At 36.6% G+C, this 23,025-nt stretch overlaps 1 protein-coding gene across 1 annotated transcript in view; it reads left to right on the top strand.

The window, feature by feature from the left end:
• The window catches only part of LOC128657248 (gastrula zinc finger protein XlCGF26.1-like), a 135,009-nt gene that overhangs the window by 46,356 nt on the left and 65,628 nt on the right, over positions 1-23,025 (top strand). The window lies entirely within an intron of this gene.

Here is a 23,025-nt window from a genome sequence, read left to right as displayed (position 1 = left end):
CACACACACACCATATATACGCACCATATATATATATATATATATATATATATATATATACACACACACACACACACATACACACACCACATATACACACACACATACACCATATACACATATACACACACACCATATACACAACCCCCCCATATACACAACACACACAAACACACACACACAACATATACACACACATGCACAGAAGGTTTGTGGTAGACTAGTGCTATGGAAACAACAGAACAGCCAACTTCACTAGCCACACCTCTCACAAAAATGTGCGGCTTTAAGTGAACTAACAGACAAGAAAAAAGGGGGGAGGTGGCGCCTACGGCAGTCTGCTGTTATAAATTAACCACTTAGGTGCTACAAGAACCCTTTCATAAAGGATACAACTTACATCAAATGATATTGAAATTAAATCGATAGTTTATTGATACAGTATAAAAAAATCTTATATTCACATTAATATTCCAAGCCTCTTTGTCTAAAATCTTTAAGATGCTAAGACACCAGTGTCTATCTTATGCCCTGTTCATAAACCAATCCATTTTGTCTTTTGGTCTAATATATAAAATGCATGTATAAAATTAATAATATAAAAATAATAATATAAAATGATTGCAGATAAATATCCACCACACTTAGTGGTATAAGATAAGTTAAATAGAAACAGATGCGGATTAGTATCCGCCAAACTTGATAAATCTATTGGTCACAACAATATATTTCTAGGATTGCACTGTTAATAATCGCAGATGTAAATGTGTATACAATATTTGTCAAGCGATTACAATCGTTGATAAACTCTAGTCCAAATAGCATTCACATATGATTTTCAGGTCTCATTGGCCTTTTGTGTATAATCTCCAATGTGTTAAATTTGGGACTCGATCATCTTGATTTAAATATTCACACAGTAGTTTATCCGGTTTTGGTTTAGTTTTAAATACCACCAATATCTGAAAATGTCTTTTGATTTCAAAGTCTATGAATGTAGATTCACACTCACCCTTTCCTCTGTTTGCAGCGGCAGCGGCTGATATATTTATCCGCGCACCTGCTTGTTCCGTATTTGCTGACACTTCCATGTGTGTAGTCTCAGGTGGGGCTCTTTTTTTTTCAGGATCCAATCCTCTTCTAGTGTGCGCACTCTTTGAAAAAAACTTCCTTGATCACACTTTGAACTCCTACCGCCTCTTCAGCTTGCCTTTTCTTACCGAGGCTTTGGTTCAATTGTACGCTGATCCTGCGGTCCTGGGAGTTCTGTTGCAGTCAACTTCTGACTGGTTCCGTTATGCTGGGTGGATTTCTACGTGTATACACACAAAATATATATATATATATATATATATATATATATATATATATATATATACACACACACACACACCATATACACAACACCCCCCCCCATATACACAATGCACACAAATACACACACACACTTATTAAAGAACACAAAAAAAAAATCTGTCTAAGTATTTTGATTGGCTCCTACACTCCTAGAATACATTTGTTAATCCCTGACTTACCTTTTCTGCAATGTGCTGTTACCCTGTACCGCACTGGAGACCAGGAAGTGAGAGGAAATTGAAAACAGAGGAACGTAGCAAATATTTCCATTGAGTTAGAATGAAACAGTGACACCTGCAGGCAGAAATTAAAAGTGCAGGCACATTTTTTTTTTAACTGCCACTGCCGTTCTTTCTGCAGAGATCCTTCATTTTCTGCGATAAGAACGCAGATCGCACAGTGTTCTGCCTTGGGGGCTACAACTAGTCAATAAGCCTGCCCAGAGGGCAGTCTAATTATTTTTTACGCTACAGATGTAGAAACAACGTATGTTGTAACTCTTCTTTTATATAAATATTTAAGCTACAGGTGTAGCAATACTATAATTTTAATGGACTACTGTCTTAAATATATCAAAAATATTTTCTATATAATAAACTACAGATATAGCCACACTCTAATTAGACAAACTACTGTCCTAAATAAAAACAACATTTCTTCTCTTTAAATTATGTCTACTTTAAGTATATTTCTTTATATACAACATTTTTAGTAAAACAGGCATCACTTCCAGTTATTAATTTCCCTTGTTCTTGTCCGTCTATGACCTTAACTTTTACATATAACTGTCCATGGCTATAAACTGGCTCTGGCAAAGCGATGCCAACTTTTTCTAAAGTTTGTCCCTGAGCTTTGTTAATGGTCATAGCGAATGCTAATTTTACTTGGAATTGTCTTCTTCTTAATACAAAAGGAAGTTCAGTATTACTTGGGGCTAAGTCTATTCGGGGAATGAAAACATTTTTCCCTTTAGCTGTACCTGTTAATACTTGTGCAATAATTAAATTTTCACGCAATGCTTTCACAACTAATCTGGGGCCATTACAAAGACCTCTTTTGGTGTTAGGATTACGCAAAAGCATAATAATACTACCTATTTTAAGATTGAGTTTATGAACTGGCATTCCTGAAGGTGCCAATTCATTTAAAAACTCAACTGGGTAATTATCCCTATCTTCCTGTGATTCATCATCAATGGAATCTGTACTTAAGTAAGTGGAGGTTTCACCTTCTAACAAACTCAGTACTTCCTCATTGATTTTATCAACATCACAATTTTTTGGACATAAAATGGCCATTTTTTTTAAACCTTAAAAGCATCAGAATCTTTTAACTCTTCACCAAAAATCTCCTTTACAATGGAGTCTTTGCAAATCATTTGGGATGGAATTTTCAAAGATGTATTCATGCTCATTTGTCAGTAGTCCATCTCCAAGCTTTAAAAGCCAAGAGCTAAACTCTGGATCAACAGATCTGACATTATTAGTCAGCTTCAAAAGTTTAAACTTATGCCAGAGTGGATTACATTTTATGCTGGCTTCAACTATAGCTGCTCTACTTCCGTGTACAACAACAGGAAGAGTTTGTCTAAAATTACCTCCGAGCAGAATAGTTTTGCCTCCAAAAGGTTTGTTGTTGTTCATCAACTCTTGAAGCAGTTTGTCAACACATCTAAGTGCATCACTGGAAGACATGGTTGATTCATCCCAAATAATTATCTTTGCACTACGGATCAATTGCGCATCATTAGAGGTCTGCCTTATGGAAGAGGTTGAAGTATCCACCAAAGGAACTGGCAATTTAAACTGTGAATGGTAAGTTCGTCCACCTTTCAGCAAATTTGCCGCAATACCTGTTGAAGCAACTGGTGATGCTACCTCATTATTCCCTCTAATTGTCCTCAACAGAGTCTTGAATAGTTAAGTATTTCCACTACCACCTGGACCATCAAGGAAATAACACCTTTGTGGTAAACTGTTATTTTCTGATGCAGCAATGATTTCTTCAAAACTTTCTCTTTGAAGGTCATTAACCCCTTAATGACTACAGCACTTTTTCCATTTTCTGTCCGTTTGGGACCAAGGCTATTTTTACATTTTTACAGTGTTTGAGTTTAGCTGTAATTTTCCTCTTACTCATTTACTGTACCCACACATATATTATATACCGTTTTTCTCGCCATTAAATCGACTTTCTAAAGATACCATTATTTTCATCATATCTTATAATTTATTCTAATTTTTTTTTTATAAAATATGAGGAAAAAATTGAAAAAAACACACTTTTTCTAACTTTGACCCCCAAAATCTGTTACACATCTACAACCACCAAAAAACACCCATGCTAAATAGTTTCTAAATTATGTCCTGAGTTTAGAAATGCCCAATGTTTACATGTTGTTTGCTTTTTTTGCAAGTTATAGGGCAATAAATAGAAGTAGCACTTTGCTATTTCCAAACCACTTTTTTTTCAAAATTAGCGCTAGTTACATTGGAACAGTGATATCTTTCAGGAATCCCTTTAATATTTCTTGACGTATATATATATATTTTTTTTTTTATTTTTTTTTTAGAAGACATCCCAAAGTATTGATCTATGCCCATTTCGGTATATTTCATGCCACCTTTTCACCGCCAAATGCGATCAAATAAAAAAATATCGTTCACTTTTTCACAAACTTTTTCTCAAACTTTAGGTTTCTCACTGATATTTTTTACAAACAACTTGTGCAATTATGGCACAAATGGTTGTAAATGCTTCTCTTGGATCCCCTTTGTTCATAAATAGCAGACATATATGGCTTTGGCGTTGCTTTTTGGTAATTACAAGGCCGCTAATTGCCACTGCGCACAACACACGTGTATTAGGCCCAGCAGTGAAGGGGTTAATTAGGAAGCTTGTAGGGTCAATTTTAGCTTTAGTGTACTGTAGTAGACAACCCAAAGTATTGATCTAGGCCCATTTTTGTATATTTCATGCCACCATTTCACCGCCAAATGCGATCAATTAAAAAAAATCATTCACTTTTTCTCAAACTTTTTCTCAAACTTTAGGTTTCTCACTGAAATTTTTTACAAACAGCTTGTGCAATTATGGCACAAATGGTTGTAAATGCTTCTCTGGGATCCCCTTTGTTCAGAAATAGCAGACATATATGGCTTTGGCGTTGCTTTTTGGTAATTAGAAGGCCGCTAAATGCAGCTGCGCATCACACGTGTATTATGTCTAGCAGTGAAGGGGTTAATTAGGTAGCTTGTAGGGAGCTTGCAGGGTTAATTTTAGCTTTAGTGTAGAGATCAGCCTCCCACCTGACCCATCACACCCCCTGATCCCTCCCAAACAGCTCTCTTCCCTCCCCCACCACACAATTGTCCCCGCCATCTTAAAGGGACAGTATACACTCATTTTCATATAATTGCATGTAATAGACACTACTATAAAGAATAAAATTTACAGGTACTGATATAAAAATCCAGTATAAAACTGTTTAAAAACTTACTTAGAAGCTCACAGTTTAGCTCTGTTGAAAAGGTAGCTGGAAAGCCCACTGCAAGTGGGAAATATCAGACACTACCACCTCCCCCTTCTTTTGCATATGAAAAGACCCTTTACACAAACAGGAGCAAGCTGGAGAAGGTAGCTGACGGTATTCTCATAAAACTTTGGGGCATGTTATTTAAAAATAAGCAAAAGTATACATAAAAAAAAAAAATAGCCTTGATGGGCTATATAAATAGATCATATGCAAATAAAAAATGAGTGTATAATGGACCTTTAAGGACTGGCAGAAAGTCTACCTTGTTTTTTAAAAATAATATTAATAATAATTCACTGTGTAGGATCCCCCCCTCCCAAACAGCTCTCTAACCCCCCCTCCCCCTCTGCCTTATTCTGCGCCATATTGGGTAAAGGCAGCTGTCTGCCAGTACCCAGTTTGAAATCAAATATTTTTTTTTATTTATTTAAAAAAATATATATATTTTCTGAAGTGTAGCTGCCCCCCTACACACCCAACCCCCCACCCTCTCCCAGATCGCTTAATATTTTTTATTCCCACCCTCTCTCCTACCTTGTCCCTCCGTAAACTTGTTCCATAGTGTAGGGTACCCACCCCCGTGAGCACGCACCCAAACGCGATCCCGTCCCCTCCTCCACCGATGGCCGCCCACCTCCCTCGATCAGCTCCCACCCACCAACGAACATAGCCATCGATGGCCGATGCAGAGAGCCTCACAGAATGTCTCTCTCTGCATCGGACTGCTAAAAACTGTTATTGCAGGATGCCTCAATATCGAGGCATCACTGCAATAACAGGAAAGCGGCTGGAAGCGATCAGGATCGTTTTCACAGCTTTGAAAGACCAACGACGTACAGGGTACATCCTCAGTCGTTAACTGTATTTTTTTGGAGGACGTACCCTGCACGTCGTCAGTCATTAAGGGATTAAAAGTTGCCTTCATTTGAACACCAGTATAACTTTCAAAAGAAGCATCATAGAGATCTCTGGGATTTTCAGGTAAATTGTTTGGAGGATTTGGTAAACCAAAATCTTGACAATTTTTTCCATGAACAATTAATATATCCTGAATATCTCTAAGTGCATAATTTAAACAATTTTGACACTCTGGTGTGTGACCTGGATGTCTTGAAAAGTCTTTAAAAAATGTTCTTTGTACTTTTCAAAAAGCCCTTTAGCATTTGGTGGAAATGTTAAAGCACAAATATGAGCAAAAAGCTTTCTAAGCAGTTGAGGCATCATTTTAAATCCCAAGATTGATCATCTTTGAAAAGACAATCGCCTAGATTACGAGTCTTGCGTTAGGGTTAAAAAGCAGCGTTGAGAGGTCCCAACGCTGCTTTTTAACACCCGCTTGTATTACGAGTCTGACAGGTATAGGTGTACCGCTCACTTTTTCCCCGCGATTTTAACATACCGCAAATCCCCTTACGTCAATTGCGTATCCTATCTTTTTAATGGGATTTTCCTAACGCCGGTATTACGAGTCTTGGAAAAAGTGAGCGGTACATCCTCTCCTGTCAAGACGCCTACCGCATTTAAAAGTCAGTAGTTAAGAGTTTTATGGGCTAACGCCAGAACATAAAACTCTTAACTAAAGTGCTAACACCCATAAACTACCTATTAATCCCTAAACCGAGCCCCCCCCCCCCCACATCGCAAACACTTAAATAAAAATTTTAACCCATAATCTGCCGACCGGACATCGCCGCCACTTAAATAAATATATTAACCCCTAAACCGCCGCACTCCCGCCTCGCAAACACTAGTTTAATTTAATTAACCCCTAATCTGCCGTCCCTAACATCGCCGACACCTACCTACATTTATTAACCCCTAATCTGCCACCCCCAACGTCGCCACAACTATATTAAAGGTATTTAACCCCTAAACCTAAGTCTAACCCTAAATCTAACACCCCCTAACTTAAATATAATTTAAATAAATATAAATAAAATTACTACAATTAATTAAATTATTCCTATTTAAAACTAAATACTTACCTATAAAATAAACCCTAAAATAGCTACAATATAACTAATAGTTACATTGTAGCTATCTCAGGGTTTATTTTTATTTTACAGGCAACTTTGTATTTATTTTAACTAGGTACAATAGTTATTAAATAGTTATTAACTATTTAATAACTACCTAGCTAAAATAAATACAAATTTACCTGTAAAATAAACCCTAACCTAAATTACAATTACACCTAACACTACACTATAATTAAAATAATTCCCTAAACTAACTACAATTAATTACAATTAAATTAAATAAACTAAAGTACGAAAAACAACAAACACTAAATTACAGAATTAAAAAAAAATTACAATTTTTTTAAACTAATTACACCTACTCTAATCCCCCTAATAAAATAAAAAATACCCCCAAAATAATAAAATTCCCTACCCTATACTAAACTACAAATAGCCCTTAAAAGGGCCTTTTGCGAAGCATTGCCCCAAAGTAATCAGCTCTTTAACCTGTAAAAAAAAATACAATACCCCCCAACATTAAAACCCACACACCCAACCCTACTCTAAAACCCACCCAATCCCCCCTTAATAAAACACTAAGCCCTTGAAATCCCCCTAACTTGAGACGTCTTCACCCAGCCGGGCACAAGTGGTCCTCCAGAGGGGCTGAAGTCTTCATCCGATCTGGGCAGAAGACGACATCCAGACGGCCAGAAGGCTTCATCCAGACGGCATCTTCTATCTTCATCCATCCGGAGCGGAGCGGGTCCATCTTCAAGACATCCGACGAGGAGCATCCTCTTCCAACGAAGTCCAACTGAAGAATGAAGGTTCCTTTAAATGACGTCATCCAAGATGGCGTTCCTTCAATTCCAATTGGCTGATAGAATTCTATCAGCCAATCGGAATTAAGGTAGGAAAAATCCTATTGGCTGATGCAATCAGCCAATAGAATTGAGCTCACATTCTATTGGCTGATTGGAACAGCCAATAGAATGCAAGCTCAATCCTATTGGCTGATTGGATCAGCCAATAGGATTGAACTTCAATTCTATTGGCTGATTGCATCAGCCAATAGGATTTTTCCTACCTTAATTCCGATTGGCTGATAGAATCCTATCAGCCAATAGGAATTGAAGGGACGCCATCTTGAAAGATGTAATTTAAAGGAACCTTCATTCTTCAGTTGGACTTCGTTTGAAGAGGATGCTCCGCGTCGGCTGGATTGAAGATGGACCCGCTCCGGATGGATGAAGATAGAAGATGCCGCCTGGATGAAGACTTCTGCCCGTCTGGATGTCCTCTTCTTCCCGGATCGGATGAAGACTTCGGCCCCTCTGGAGGACCACTTGTGCCCGGCTGGGTGAAGACGTCTCAAGGTAGGGTGATCTTCAAGGGGTTAGTGTTAGGTTTTATTAAGGGGGGATTGGGTGGGTTTTAGAGTAGGGTTGGGTGTGTGGGTGGTGGGTTTTAATGTTGGGGGGTATTGTATTTTTTTTTTACAGGTAAAAAAGCTGATTACTTTGGGGCAATGCCCCGCAAAAGGCCCTTTTAAGGGCTATTTGTAATTTAGTGTAGGGTAGGGATTTTTATTATTTTGGGGGGCTTTTTTATTTTATTAGGGGGATTAGATTAGGTGTAATTAGTTTAAAATTCTTGTAATTATTTTCTTATTTTCTGTAATTTAGTGTGTTTTTTTTTCGTACTTTAGTTTATTTAATTTAATTGTAATTAATTGTAGTTAGTTTAGGGAATTAATTTAATTATAGTGTAGTGTTGGGTGTAATTGTAACTTAGGTTAGGGTTTATTTTACAGGTAAATTTGTATTTATTTTAGCTAGGTAGTTATTAAATAGTTAATAACTATTTAATAACTATTGTACCTAGTTAAAATAAATACAAAGTTGCCTGTAAAATAAAAATAAACCCTAAGATAGATACAAATGTAACTATTATTTTATAGGTAAGTATTTAGTTTTAAATAGGAATAATGTAGTTAATACTAGTAAATTTATTTAGATAATTTTAAATTATATTTAAGTTAGGGGGTGTTAGGGTTAGTGTTAGACTTAGGTTTAGGGGTTAATAACTTTAGTATAGTGGCGGCGGTAGATTAGGGGTTAATAAATTTAATATAGTTGCGGCGACATTGGGGGGCAGATTAGGGGTTAATAAATATAATGTAGGTGTCGGCGATGTTGGGGGCAGCAGATTAGGGGTTCATAAGTATAATGTAGGTGGTGGCAGTGTCCGGAGCGGCAGATTAGGGGTTAATAATATAATGTAGGTGTCGGCGATGTCGGGGGCGGAAGATTAGTGGTTAATAAGTGTAAGATTAGGGGTGTTTAGACTCAGGGTTCATGTTAGGGTGTTAGGTGCAGACATAAAATGTATTTCCCCATAGGAAACAGTGGGGCTGCGTTAGGAGCTGAACGCTGCTTTTTTGCAGGTGTAAGGTTTTTTTTCAGCCGAATCCGCCCCATTGTTTCCTATGGGAAAATCGTGCACGAGCACGTTTAGCCAGCTTACTGCTACCGTAAGCAGTGCTGGTATTGAGGTGAGATATGGAGCTAAATTTTGCTCTCCGCTCACTTTTTAGTGGCTAACGCCAGGTTTAGAAAAACCTGTAATACCAGCGTTGTTTGTAGGTGAGCGGTCAGCTGGAACTGAGCGTTAGCACCGCAAGCCTTACCGACAAAAACTTGTAATCTAGCCGAATGTTTTTGAGCTGCTTCTTTAAATATGGGAAATTGAACACCATCAACTGTACAAAGATATCTTCAAAAGAATTTGCTCCTTTAACATGAAGTAAAAGCGAGTGTAAAAAAAATCTCTCAACATCTGAAATTAAACTTACAGAGTAGAAACATAGAATTTGATGGTAGATAAGAACCAAAAAGGCCCATCAAGTCTACCCATATTACATGTTGCTTTTTCCTTAGTTTAGCCTTATGCATGTCCCAGGCATTTTTAAATTCATTTACAGTCTTTGTGTTTACCACCTCAAATGGAAGTTCATTCCATGAATCCACCACCCTTTCTGTAAAAAAATGCTTCCTTAAATTTCTCCTGAATCTGCTACCCTCTAACTTTAGATTGTGACCCCTTGTTTTGGCATTTATTTTTTTGTGAAAAATGCTTTCAGCTTCTATTTTATTAAATCCCTTCATATATTTGAAGGTTTCTATCATGTCACCTCTTTCCCTTCTATCCTCTAAACTATACATATTTAGATCATAGAGTCTATCTTTGTACGTTTTATATTTTAGACCATGTACCATTTTAGTAGCCCTCCTTTGGACAGCTTCTAGTTTATTTATATCTTTCTGAAGATATGGTCTCCAGAACTGTACACAGTATTCCAGATTTGGTCTAACTAATGATCTGTAAAGTGGCATAAGAACCTTGCTATTTCTGCTACTAAAACCTCTTCCAATGCAACCAAGCATTTGACTGGCCTTGCTGGCTGCACTGCGGCATTGTGTACCAAATTTTAAATCATCTGAAATAATAATTCCCAAATCCCTTTCTTCTTTAATTACAGTCAGTAATGTACCATTGAGACTATAATCGGCCTTTGGGTTTTTGGATCCTATATGCCTAATTTTGCTCTTGGTAATATTAAATTTCAGATCCCATTTATTTGACCAGTCCTCTAGTTTATTAATATCACAGTTCATTTGATCAACTCCTCCTGGAACATCTACCCTGTTACAAATTTTTGTATCATCAGCAAACAAGCAAACCTTCCCCTTAAGCCCACTTCCAATATCACTTATGAACATGTTAAACAGAACAGGCCCAAGAACTGACCCTTGGGGAACACCGCTAGTAACTGATGCCTCATTTGAATGTACTCCATTAATTGAAACCCTCTGTCGTCTATCTTTAAGCCGGCATTCTACCCACTTAACAATCTTAGCATCTATTCCAAGGCAATACATTTTGTGAATAAGTTTGTTGTGTGGGACGGTGTCAAATGCTTTGCTAAAGTCTAGATATGCAACATCTATGGCTCCTCCCTGGTCTATTATTTTAGTTACATGGTCAAAGAAATCAATTAGATTAGTCAGGCATGATCTTCCAGCAGTGAAACCATGCTGTCCTTTGTCTTCTAAGTTGTTTGTCTGAATTAAAGATACAAGTCTTTCCTTTAAAAGAGTTTCCATTAATTTCCCTGCAATTGAGGTCAAACTGACTGGCCTATAGTTAGCAGAATCTTCCCTACTACCCTTTTTATGAAGAGGGACTACACTGGCAATTTTCCAGTCTTTTGGAACAACTCCTGTTAGAAGTGACTGATTAAATAAATCAGCTAATGGAGTAGCTATTACGGATCGAAGTTCTCTTAGAACCCTTGGATGAATATTATCTGGACCCACAAACTTATTAACTTTTCTTTTTACAGAGGAAGAGGTTTCAATGGCTTTATCAAAAATAAAAGTACTACTCACATTATTTACAGTAACATCCCTTAATAGCATCTCACTATCTTTACCATCTGTTGTAAAGACTGAACAAAAGTAATCATTTAAACGGTTTGCCATTTGTTTATCTTCTTCCACTACTCTATCCTCATTCTTGAGTCTAACTATCCCTCTGTTAGTTTTTCTCTTTTCACTGATATATCTAAAGAAGGTTTTGTCACCATTTTTTACAGATTGTGCTATTTTCTCTTCTGCATCAGTACATACGACCAATAGTGTTATTTGCTCGATCTTCCTTTTTTTTTTTTTTTTTTTTTCCATGTTTGTCTCTTAATGTGAAACAAAATGCTGAGGAATATCAGTGTAAAGATATGCATGAGCAGACAAATCTTTTTTTAATTTAAACCAAACAGTCAAAGTTGTGTCTCTATAATGTGTTCTTTCTACTGCAGTTTCAATATTGTCTTCAGTAAAATAAACTGACTGTTCTTCAGGAAGGTGAAATTGTAATCGCACAATAGTATGCGATTGATGGTACATATGAAAGCCAAAAAGCCGCCATGCTGCTTCTGGAGCACTAACATATCTTGAATCCATAAATGAATTTATCTCATCATGAACAAGTGTTTCATGTTCTTTAATTGCAATATTTGCACAGTCATGCCCTTTATAAATATATTTAAATATGTACTTTACACTTTTTATAGAAGCACAGCTTTCAATATTAATATGGCAGTTGAATTTTAATGTCAAGTATGGGTTGTATGGTACAACCCAAGAGTTATCTATTTTTTTACCATTTATTTCAATTGAAAGACTTTTTTTTTGCTTCTCTTGTAACGTGGATAACCATCTACGTTGATTAAAGTTTCTTATTGGAAAGATTTTGGAAATTGCTTAGAGCAAACCCCATCAACCATACATGGAGATCTTAGATTATGCTCCCCACATAGCCCATGTCTCATGTGTTTGGTAACAATTGCATGTAACCGTGAATTGACTTTAATGTCAGGTATTTCAGCACAAATAAAGCTATCAATAACTTGTGCATTTTTAGGCTTATCTTGTGCACATAATATAAGCAAAATGAGGTAAACCCATGTTTTTGAAATTCAATTACATGAACTTTGGCAGCTGGTTTACCCAAAACATGTTTTTGTGATATCATTGAGAAGTTCTTGAAGTTTTAAATGAAAAACTCTTGCCACTAAATCAGGTCGAAATTTAACTGCTTGACCTTCTTTCAGATTTTAAATAATTTCTGATCATTTTGGGTTACATGTCATAGTTATAAAAAAAATCAGGCTTTCCATACTTTCTTACAATAGCCATGGCATCTTGGTAATTCTGTACCATGTTTCTGGGACTACCTTGGAATTTAGATGGAAGTATAACTGCTGTGCCTGGTGGAAGTAAGCCCTGCTCTGCAGCTACACTTTGAATATGGTCCATGATACCTGTATACTTTTCAACCCTTAATTTTGACTGATTTTATCTCACATAGTTTAAACGATTACCTTCTGTTTTAACATATGCATCTACAAAGTACTGCTGAGTCAATTTGCCAGCACTCAGAAATGGGTTAAACTCGTGACGGATGGAAACTATATACCCATAAAATTTAATTTGTGTGACCCTTTCTCTTGGCTTTGCTAAGGATTGAATTCTTATATTTCTAACAGTAGTAGGGTTATAATTTAAGTTTCATTTTATGTGACCAACTTTGATCCCCAAAAGGGAACAGAAGTGGATACAACATTGGTTCCAAATTTGGATCTTAAATACTTATCCTTTCTGGGGTTTTTTTTTCATTGTTCTACTTCATATAACATTTTACATGCTTCTGCAAAAGGATTGATTAAAGCTATAAAAGAACTCAACTCCGTTATTAATTAAGGGTTGATATTTGTATTTTCATCAATCTTAAGGCGCTGTTGTGCAGCCTCATCCGGATCAAGAAGATACAGTTGTGCAAACTTTCTATTATCCTCATTGGAAGGATGAAGTGATCCAGTTCTGTGATATATTTGTCCATTTATTCCAAAACAGTAAGGGCCATAACCGGGAGGAGGAGCAATATTCGCCCCCATTGAAGCAAATGCTAATGAATTATTAAAAGATCTAATATTTTTGTAAATTTGTTTTGAATGTTTAGGACTTCCTGTCATTAAACTTTCTATTAAAGGAGCAACTTTAATAGCTTCAATATTTACTTTTCCTTTGCTGCAGCATTGACTAAATAATTTGTCTAATGGCTGCTCTTTTGCAAAATGTAATGCATCACAGTTGGTGCATATAACATTTAGCTCTCCACAGTAATGAGGATCAAATGAATCATCATATCTCGCAAGTGCTGCAATATGTTGAGTATGTTTTGCCAAATTTGTATGATGACGTTTAACATAACTAAGTTTCCTTTTATGTTCCCTTTCTGTATTGCTTATGCTAAGCTGTTTTTGTGTTTCTGATTGTTCATTTTCTGAACATGCTTTTCTATGAGCAAAAGCATTTTTTTTGTTTTTCTTTATGTCTCTGATTTGCTGTCATATTTGCTCTTTCTTTTCTTTTCTGAACTGCTTTTGCTTCCCTTAAATGGGCCCTTTCTTCATCAGTTTTTTTATTTATTCTATCTCTCATTTTGTCTCTTTTTTTTGCATCAGATTGTTTTTCTTCTAAAGATAACTTTCTTTTAGGGGCATGTTTTTTTTTTTTTATTATTTTTCATTTTTTCATATACAGTGTATATGTGTGTGTATGTGTGTATATATATATACTGTTTCAAATAGCCTGTAGCCCAGCACTCCAACCTGGGTGGTGTATAATAGAACTGGGTGCAATCCTCAAAAAAAATAAGTATGTAGATCCATGTATAGAAGGGCACTCTCAGGGTTTGTAAATGAAACCAATTTTTTCTTTATTCGTAGTATCAACAAAACATAGTCGACGTTTCGGCCCTCATTCAGGCCTTCATCAGGACATATTTAATCTGAAAACAAACATATAAGACAAAAACTAATATGGTGAATACTTAAATAAGGACAAACGACAGAACCACCCATCACCAACCTATACATCAATAATTAAAAAAAGTATCCATAGAATTCTACATGTTACCAAGAAAGATGTACCATAAATACCAGCAACACTAGTCAGTTATGCAGAATCAGTCAAACTATCAGGCACATGCCTATCATAACAGACTCGTAAACTACTGATTATATCAAAAACCACACTCAATAACAGATTCCCAACATTTAGCTATATCGGAGTACACTGCAACAGAACAAGAACTACATAACATGTAATAAAATTCATATCAAAGATGTACTAATCTAATAGGAATATTAAAACATAATATAAATCTATGTGCATACAAACATCTTGGAATACCCTACATAGAACCAGCCAATAGTCACTGTGGAACATCACTTACTAATACTGTAATCAATAAGAAAGAAATAGTGTCCAAATTAGTGGTGCTCTACCTGCCACAAATATAGTATGCATGTACCCACCCACTGATCAATACTATCTAGATGCAAAACCAAAGCAGTCACCCCTATTTAATATAAAAGCAAAAAGGACACATGCGTGGTGCTCAGCTTGCTCCATATATACTACCCCGTCTTAATCAAATCAGTAACAATGATAGCAGTTAAACAGCAAATAGCAACATAATACATATATTGATCCAAAGAGAGCTGTAAGGACACAATACCTAGCTCCCTAAAGTCTGGCAACTGCCATGTGTTTATAAGTTGATTATCACAAAAATCACAGGCTGAGAATAATAACCCCAATCCGCACACTGGCAGCTATATCCTACTCGCTCCACTGAGCCGCATAATAGTTACAAAGTAACACCCCAGTATTAACAGACATTTCACACCAAACGGCGCTGTGAAAAACAGCTATTAAATACAACTTCCCTCTGCATAGTCTCACTAGGTAACAAGTAAGCCCTCAAGTTGCTATATACACGTCAAAACAATTCAACGGCATATCAGAGATAAACTACACCTTAGACATAGTCTTAGACACTAATGCCGCAATAAGAAACAGAAAGTACGACATACCTGCAATCAGCTGTGCAGCGGAACTCCCAGTCGTAAAAAAGGCGTGTATACTATCACAGACCAACGCCTGTTTAAATGCCGGATCCTGCATCACCGCTTACGTTATGATAGGGCAACCCCACAGAGCACACACCTGTTACGTATCTTGTTATGACAGCGAGTCATGCTGTATAAAGCTCCGCAAACAACTTAAGTAAACCATGTAACCCGTCTGACCCGGTGTGTCTCCTATAAAAAACCCGGAAATAAACCATAAGCAATTGAAGCCAAGCAACTGTTATGACACGAGAACATAGCAGCCCAATAATATGTATGAGTAGTAGTAGTAGTATACTGTATGTATGTATGCATGTATATATGTATATATATGTGTGTGTGTATATATATATATATATATATATATATATATATATATATATATATATATATATATGCTACAGCAGTAGCAAAATAGCAAAATCCAGACTTATTTAATAAAAAAAAAAAAATATATATATATATAACCAACAGGTATACTGACAACCTTATCTGGATGGACTGTTGTCCTAAATATATGCCAAATATATTATAGAAATGAGGCTACATATGTAGCAACAATATTTTTTTTGTTATAATGTTACAGATATAGCAAAACTTTATTTAGCAACGCTGTATATATATATATATATATATATATATATATATATATATATATATATATATATATATATATATATATATATATTAATCTACAGGTGTATTATACTTATATTTATATGTATATAACCTACAGGTGTAACAACACCCTTATTTGAATGAACTGCTGTCCTAAATATATTTCAAATTGGAGTAGTACAAAATAGCTATAAATAGGCAGCCCAATACCTGGACATTAGACAATAATTAGGTCCCCACCCAAGAATATCCAATGTCCAATATGATCAAAAAATGTGTAGAAAGATTGGTATAATGGCGCACTATTTAGTTATCAAATAGATAGTTATAGACCAAGTGATATCTCGGCCCCTAAAGGTAAAATCTTTAAAGATATGCAAATATGGTAGTAGACAAAATCAATAAACTCTCTAATTTTCCTTCTATACTTAGAGGGCGCTGAGGCAAAACAAGTGGAAACAGTAACTATTTGTTATCTGATAAATGCCTAAATCTAGATTGATGCAACCTGGTGAATTCGAAATAAACACTTATATCTCACGACATAATTTCAAACAAATGTCCTATTTAAACTTTCTCCAGTTTAATTTCATAAAAGCAAATTCAAAGGACAACAGCCAGTGAGCCTTCCCTCTCACTGACTGAACCTCATCAGACCCCTGCAGGAAGTGCTGGGAGAAGCTAACAGTCAGTGAGAGGGAAGGCAGAAGCCCCCTATGACGTGGAGAGGGAAGGTTTGAATAAACACCTAAAGAGGGAGGACTTTTTTCACCATAACCAGGCTGCACTGAAGCGAATATTGGAACTGCGGTACACGGGACCAACTATTTAAAGACACACCATACTTACCTCATTCGATTGAGGTAACATCTAGTAAGTGGGCACTTTACTACTTATGTGTGGATATTAAGAAAAGAACTTTGCATCAGATACACAGCAACTTTCTTTTTGCCAGACTCAGGCTGTTGTCCTTTGAATTTGCTTTTATGAAATTGGACTGGAGAAAGTTTAAATAGGACATTTATTTGAATTTATGTCGTGAGATATAAGTGTTTATTTCTAATTCACCAGGTTGCATCAATCCAGATTTAGACATTTATCAGATAACAAATACTTACTGTTTCCACTTGTTTTACCTCAGCACCCTCTAAGTATAGAAGGAAAATTAGAGAGTTTATTGATTTTGTCTACTACCATATTTACATATCTTTAAAGATTTTACCTTTAGGGGCCGAGATATCACTTGGTCTATAACTATCTATTTGATAACTAAATAGTGCGCCATTATACCAATCTTTATATATATATATATATATATATATATATATTCCAAATAAGTGCACTCTCACTTGCCAACCCAAGCACAGACCAGGGTGCTTAACACAATATTCAATCTGTATAAGGATGAGCACTCTCTGGATTTAGAACCAACAAATCAGTTTATTAGGCAGTGACGTTTCGGGGCATTCACCCCTTCCTCAGACAACCCAAAATGTGATACAAACAGTGTTAAATAATAAAGCAAACCCCTCCCCCATCAAGTATCAGCCAGTCATAATACATCAAATTAAATCAAATCAATAGATGTATATACACAAATAATGATCCAACTATATAGTACCAGCAAAATATATACAGTTAATAAACAACATGTGTGTGGTTTCAATAACTATTATGTGATAAATATACATCAGTGACAGTGTGTTAAGTGTATATGGAGCGTGATCAGATTCAGCTTATACTTTAATTTGCCCTCTGTAGCACACAATGTTAACATCATAACATGCATAAGGTTAGCTTAGTAAAAAAGGGGGAGATATTACTTACTATTCTACAAAACAACTTGCAGATCTTCAAGCAGATAATATCCGCCATTCACTAACACGCTAAACACAGCGTGGTCTGAGGGGGCGTGATCACATCCGGGGTATCAGAAAAACTCTGCACAGAGCGTAGTAGCCAAAATCATTGTTATACGTTGCCATGGCAACAAGCCTTGACGTAACAGCATATATCAAAACGAGGCCAACATGAATAAGCCAACAGCATATCGCCATGGCAACCATACAAACAATCACACGGAAAAGTCTACAGAGATTCAATAAGTATTATTATTATTATGACTGGCTGATACTTGATGGGGGAGGGGTTTGCTTTATTATTTAACACTGTTTGTATCACATTTTGGGTTGTCTGAGGAAGGGGTGAATGCCCCGAAACGTCACTGCCTAATAAATTGATTTGTTGGTTCTAAATCCTTTTATATTTTTATATATATATATATATATATATATATAAAACAACAATCATACACTAAAACAGTGCAAATGAAAGAGCGCTCTGTGAATACAAAGGGTGTTAAAAATGAAATGATTAGATAATATGGCAATTGTAGATAAATGTCATATATACAATGCAAATGAATACACAGTGCAAATAAATAGGCATACACCACAGATGAATTTTCCAGACACAAAAAAGGATATGTGTGCTTCAGGAAATCACTACATCAGTCATGAGTGTATGAGACAGGCGTTGCAGCTTCCCATAAGACACAGCACTGGAGGCTGGATATCACTAATGCAAATACAAGAAAAGACAGGGCGGCGCAAAACACCTCTAAATGCAGACTGTTATACCACAGTAAATTTTATTAGAACATATGACGATTAAACACTCACACTCTAAACCCTCAAACATATGAGGTATGTACAGTCCCAGCAATAAAAAGCAATCAAATGCTCAGTCAGATCGTGATGAAATTCCAACACACAAACTGTCCCCAGAAATCGAATGTGCGGTTAACCACAGAGGTTTAAAACAGTTCACAGTATAAAAGTTTGTTAGTAAAATAAGTCACTAAATGAAACGCCAAAAGCCCATACTGTACCAGACTGCTAGGTTGAAAAAGCCGGCTCTCCTGCAGCTGGTGTATGTGGCGTGGCGTGAAGACGGTGGGCGGGGCCTAACGCGTTTCGTAGGACGTCTTCCTACTTCGTCAGAGGCTTATCTTTAGCTTTTAAAAATTTTTTTAGATAGAATAGCTAATAATGCTAAAAAATTAAACTTAATACGATGTTCCGCTATTAAACTAACTGATCTCTCTCTACAACAACTCTCCTCATAGACTGCTTTTTCCTAACTACATCAGATAATGTTTTAACTTTATTATTTAAATTGACTAGCCGGCGCGAGGAAGGGGCGCGATTTGCCGCGAGCGAGAGGCGTGGCATTCCACAAACGTGCAGTGTTTGATTGACACTGACGTATATGTTAATTTCCTTGTCCGTAAAATATTTTCGGAAGTTGCGATCGGCAATTTCTGTAACTCTGCCCACACATAATTTATACTGTAACAATGCATAGTTACTGTATCAATAATGTAGACACTGACATTAATAAGCATTAATAAAAATCATGTACAAACTGACACTTATACATACACTTCCTTTCAATACATACGGCTAAATGCTAAATTATTTAAAGTTTCAGAATGTACATGTACACATATATATATATATATATATATATAAAATTACAAATGCTTTTTATAGTAGTGTCAGTATTGTGACTGTATAAATAATGTGTAGACTGAGCCGCCTCCCAAAAATAAACACTTCTTTACCTATATTTCCGCCATCCCCAAAAAATCGCAAGTAAAAATAAAATTAATAACCCCTTAACCTTCAACCACCCACATCGCAATAAACCTAATTACCCTATTAACCCCTAAACCGCAAAACCCCCACATCACAATAAACCACACTCCCTAACCTAACAAACACCCCCGTAAATTTAACCAAATTACCTAAACTAATAAATTATAAAGTTACAAAAAATTCAAAAAGGCTAACATTACAGAAAATAAAAAATCAAATTTCCAAATTTAAAAAAATGAAAGCTAATCCCTATGAAAATAAAAAGCCCACCAAAATTAAAAACACCCCCTAATCTAAGAATGAACTACCAGTAGCCCTTAAAAGGGCTTTTTGCAGGGCATTGCCCCAAGATAATCAACTCTTTTACATCCAAAATACACCAAGTTCCCTCTAATAGTAAAATCCCACCCACCAAAAACCCCCAAAATAAAAAACCTAACACTAAAAAAACCTAAACTACCCATTACCCTGAAAAGGGCATTTGGATGGGCATTGCCCTTAAAAGGGCATTTAGCTCTTTTACAAATTGCCCAAAAAAATCCTAAATTAAAACCCCATAAAAATGTAAAAAAAAAAACTAACACTAAAGCCCCAAATAGATACTCACAGGTCCTGATGTCCGGCGGAGATATTCTTCCAGACTGGTCCATCATCTTTATCCAAAGCGGAGGCGTGAAGCAGAGATGCGGAGTGGTGTTTCCAGATGTGGTGATCCTCGGAGGTGGCGATGGTCCTCGGCGGCGGTGTGTCCGCTGCACACTGAAGATTAAATGCAAGGTACCCCATATTTATTGGGGTGCCTTGCATTCCTATTGGCTGACATTTTTACATCAGCCAATAGGATGAGAGCAAGTGAAATCTTATTGGTTGGCGAACAGCCAATAGGATTTCACTTGCTCTCATCCTATTGGCTGTACACCAGCCAATAGGATGAGAGCAAGTGAAATCCTATTGATTTGAACAGCTAATAGGATTTGAGTAGCTCTCATCCTATTGGCTGATTTGAATTTGAAGAATCAAATCAGCCAATAGGAATTCAAGGGAGGCCATCTTTAATCGCGTACCTTGAATTCACTATCCAGTGTACGGCGGCGATCATACGAAAAGGATCCTCCACGCTCCATGGCTCCACGGTCGCCGGTCTTCAGTTCCAGGGTCGCCGGTCTTCAGCTCCGCCCTCCGCTCCATGCCGGATATTCCTGGAAGAAGAAAGAAGAGGTTCCGCTTGGGAGAATACTTCACCGAATGGGACAGGACCTTCTCCGCCGGACTTCAGCAACCGTGAGTACCAACCTGGGGGTTAGACTTAGGTTTTTTTAAGGTTTTTTTTGTGGGGGTTGTTTTATTTAGATTAGGGATGGGCAGTAAAAGAGCTATATGCCCTTTTAAGGGTAATGAATAGTTTAGATTTTTTAGTGTTGGGTTCTTTTATTTTAGGGGGTTTGGTGGGTGGGGGTTTTTTACTGTTAGGGGGGGACTTTGTGTATTTTTAATGTAAAAGAGCTGTTTATCTTGAGGCAATGATCTGCAAAAAGCCCTTTTAAGGGCTACTGGTAGTTTATTCTTAGAGTAGGGGGCTTTTTTATTTTCATAGGGATTAGGTTTAATTTTGTAAACTTTGGTCATTTGTTTTTTTTATTTTCTGTAATGTTAGCCTTTTTTAATTTTTGTAATCTTAGCTTTTTTATTTTTATGTAACTTTAATAAATTTTAGTTTAGTTAATTTGTTTTAATTTAGGGGGTGTTAGGTTAGGGGGCTTAGTAATTTAATTAGTTATTTGCGTAGTGGGTTTTGGCGGTTTAAGGGGTTAATAGGTTAATTAGATTTATTGCGATGTGGGGTTTTTGGGGTTTAGGAGTTAATAGGTTAATTATGTTTATTGCCATGTAGGGGTTTTGCGGGTTAGGGGTTAATAGGATAATTAGGTTTATTGCGATGTGGGGATTTTGCGGTTTAGAGGTTAATAGGATAATTAGTTTTATTGCGATGTGGGTGGTTAACGGTTAAGGGTTTAATTACTTAATTATTTTGCGATGTGGGGGTTTGTGGTGTATGTGTTAATACTTAGTGTGGGAGGTTCGTTGTTTTTTTTTTATACTTCCTGCAGGCATTTTTTGTTTTTGTTTTTTTTAATACTTTATGCGGGTGGTTAGTTTTTGCTTTTGTAATGCTCCGTTTGCCTTCGCTGCATCCCAGTGGATTCCGAAAATGGCAGGGTGGTGAAAGAATCCACCTTCGGTAGATTTTTTCACCACCCTGCCATTTTCGGGAATTCACCTGGATGAAGCTTCGCTTTATACAGGTGAATTCTTTTGTCCTCGCGCTGCCAACATTCCATTGAGGATGCGTGCGCAACTGCCAACGGTGACTGACATTACAAACGCAATTATAGTATAGATGTGCTTGTTTGCAGCTCCTACTATAGGACTTTACAGAGCAGTATGACAGTTATTTATGTTGCCTGCACTCACACAGCTCAGTAGGAAGTAACTGCTGATTGGGCCTCAAAACAAATATAGAAATTGTGGGCGTTTGGAGCTATGATGATATTGAATATTTTCTCCCTACAAAGGTAGATTTTTATTATAATTATACTTGTTTAATTGCTGTTTAAAAGCTATACACTAGGGGTGCGCGCAGGGCCGGATTTCACATTAGGCACAGTAGGCATGTGCCTACAGGCGCCTTGCAGTGAGGGGCGCCTGCCTATCAGTAATATAAAAAAATTTTTTTTTTTTTTTTTTTTTTATGAGGGCATTTATTTTAGTAAGAATTGTGCTGCCAGGTGCCTACAAAGTCGAGTGTTTCATTGGAAATATGTTACAGCAGTTGAGGGAGCCATGAAGGAGAGAGGGGCAAAGATTTAAACTAAACCCCTCCCATTTTCGCCAGGCATGTTTAGTTTCACTTTTATTTTATGTACTTCTGTTGCCTCACACAGCCAAGCTCCATGCTGATGTGGTGCAGAAACTTTTTGTTGAGGAATGAAAGCTTCAGAACAGGTTAGGACTGTACAAGGCTTCTAATGCTGCCTAGAATGAAAACATAACAAGCAGAGCACTTTAACCCCTTGGCTACCAGAGAGGTTTGCAGTGTATTCACTTGTTATGTGCTGTATTCCTTTTTTATAGCCAGGAGTTTAAATTCTGCTTCAGGATGAATGTTTTTGTTCTATAAAAGCCTTGGAGGTGTGGAGGTTATGTGGGACTAGCTGCTCTGCTCTTTATTACAAACTGCCAATTGTGATTTACAGCCTTTAGGGCACCTTAACAACAAAGTTTGTAGACTGTAAGGCTGTAAAATGTGTATGTGTGTAAACCACTCACATGGCATATTTGTTTGTATGTATGTATATG

Source organism: Bombina bombina, chromosome 4 (genome assembly GCF_027579735.1).
Source record: "Bombina bombina isolate aBomBom1 chromosome 4, aBomBom1.pri, whole genome shotgun sequence".
NCBI classification, from domain to species: Eukaryota; Metazoa; Chordata; class Amphibia; order Anura; family Bombinatoridae; genus Bombina; species Bombina bombina.
Note: the sequence above shows the minus strand (reverse complement) of the source record. Positions and strands in the feature narration are given on the sequence as shown.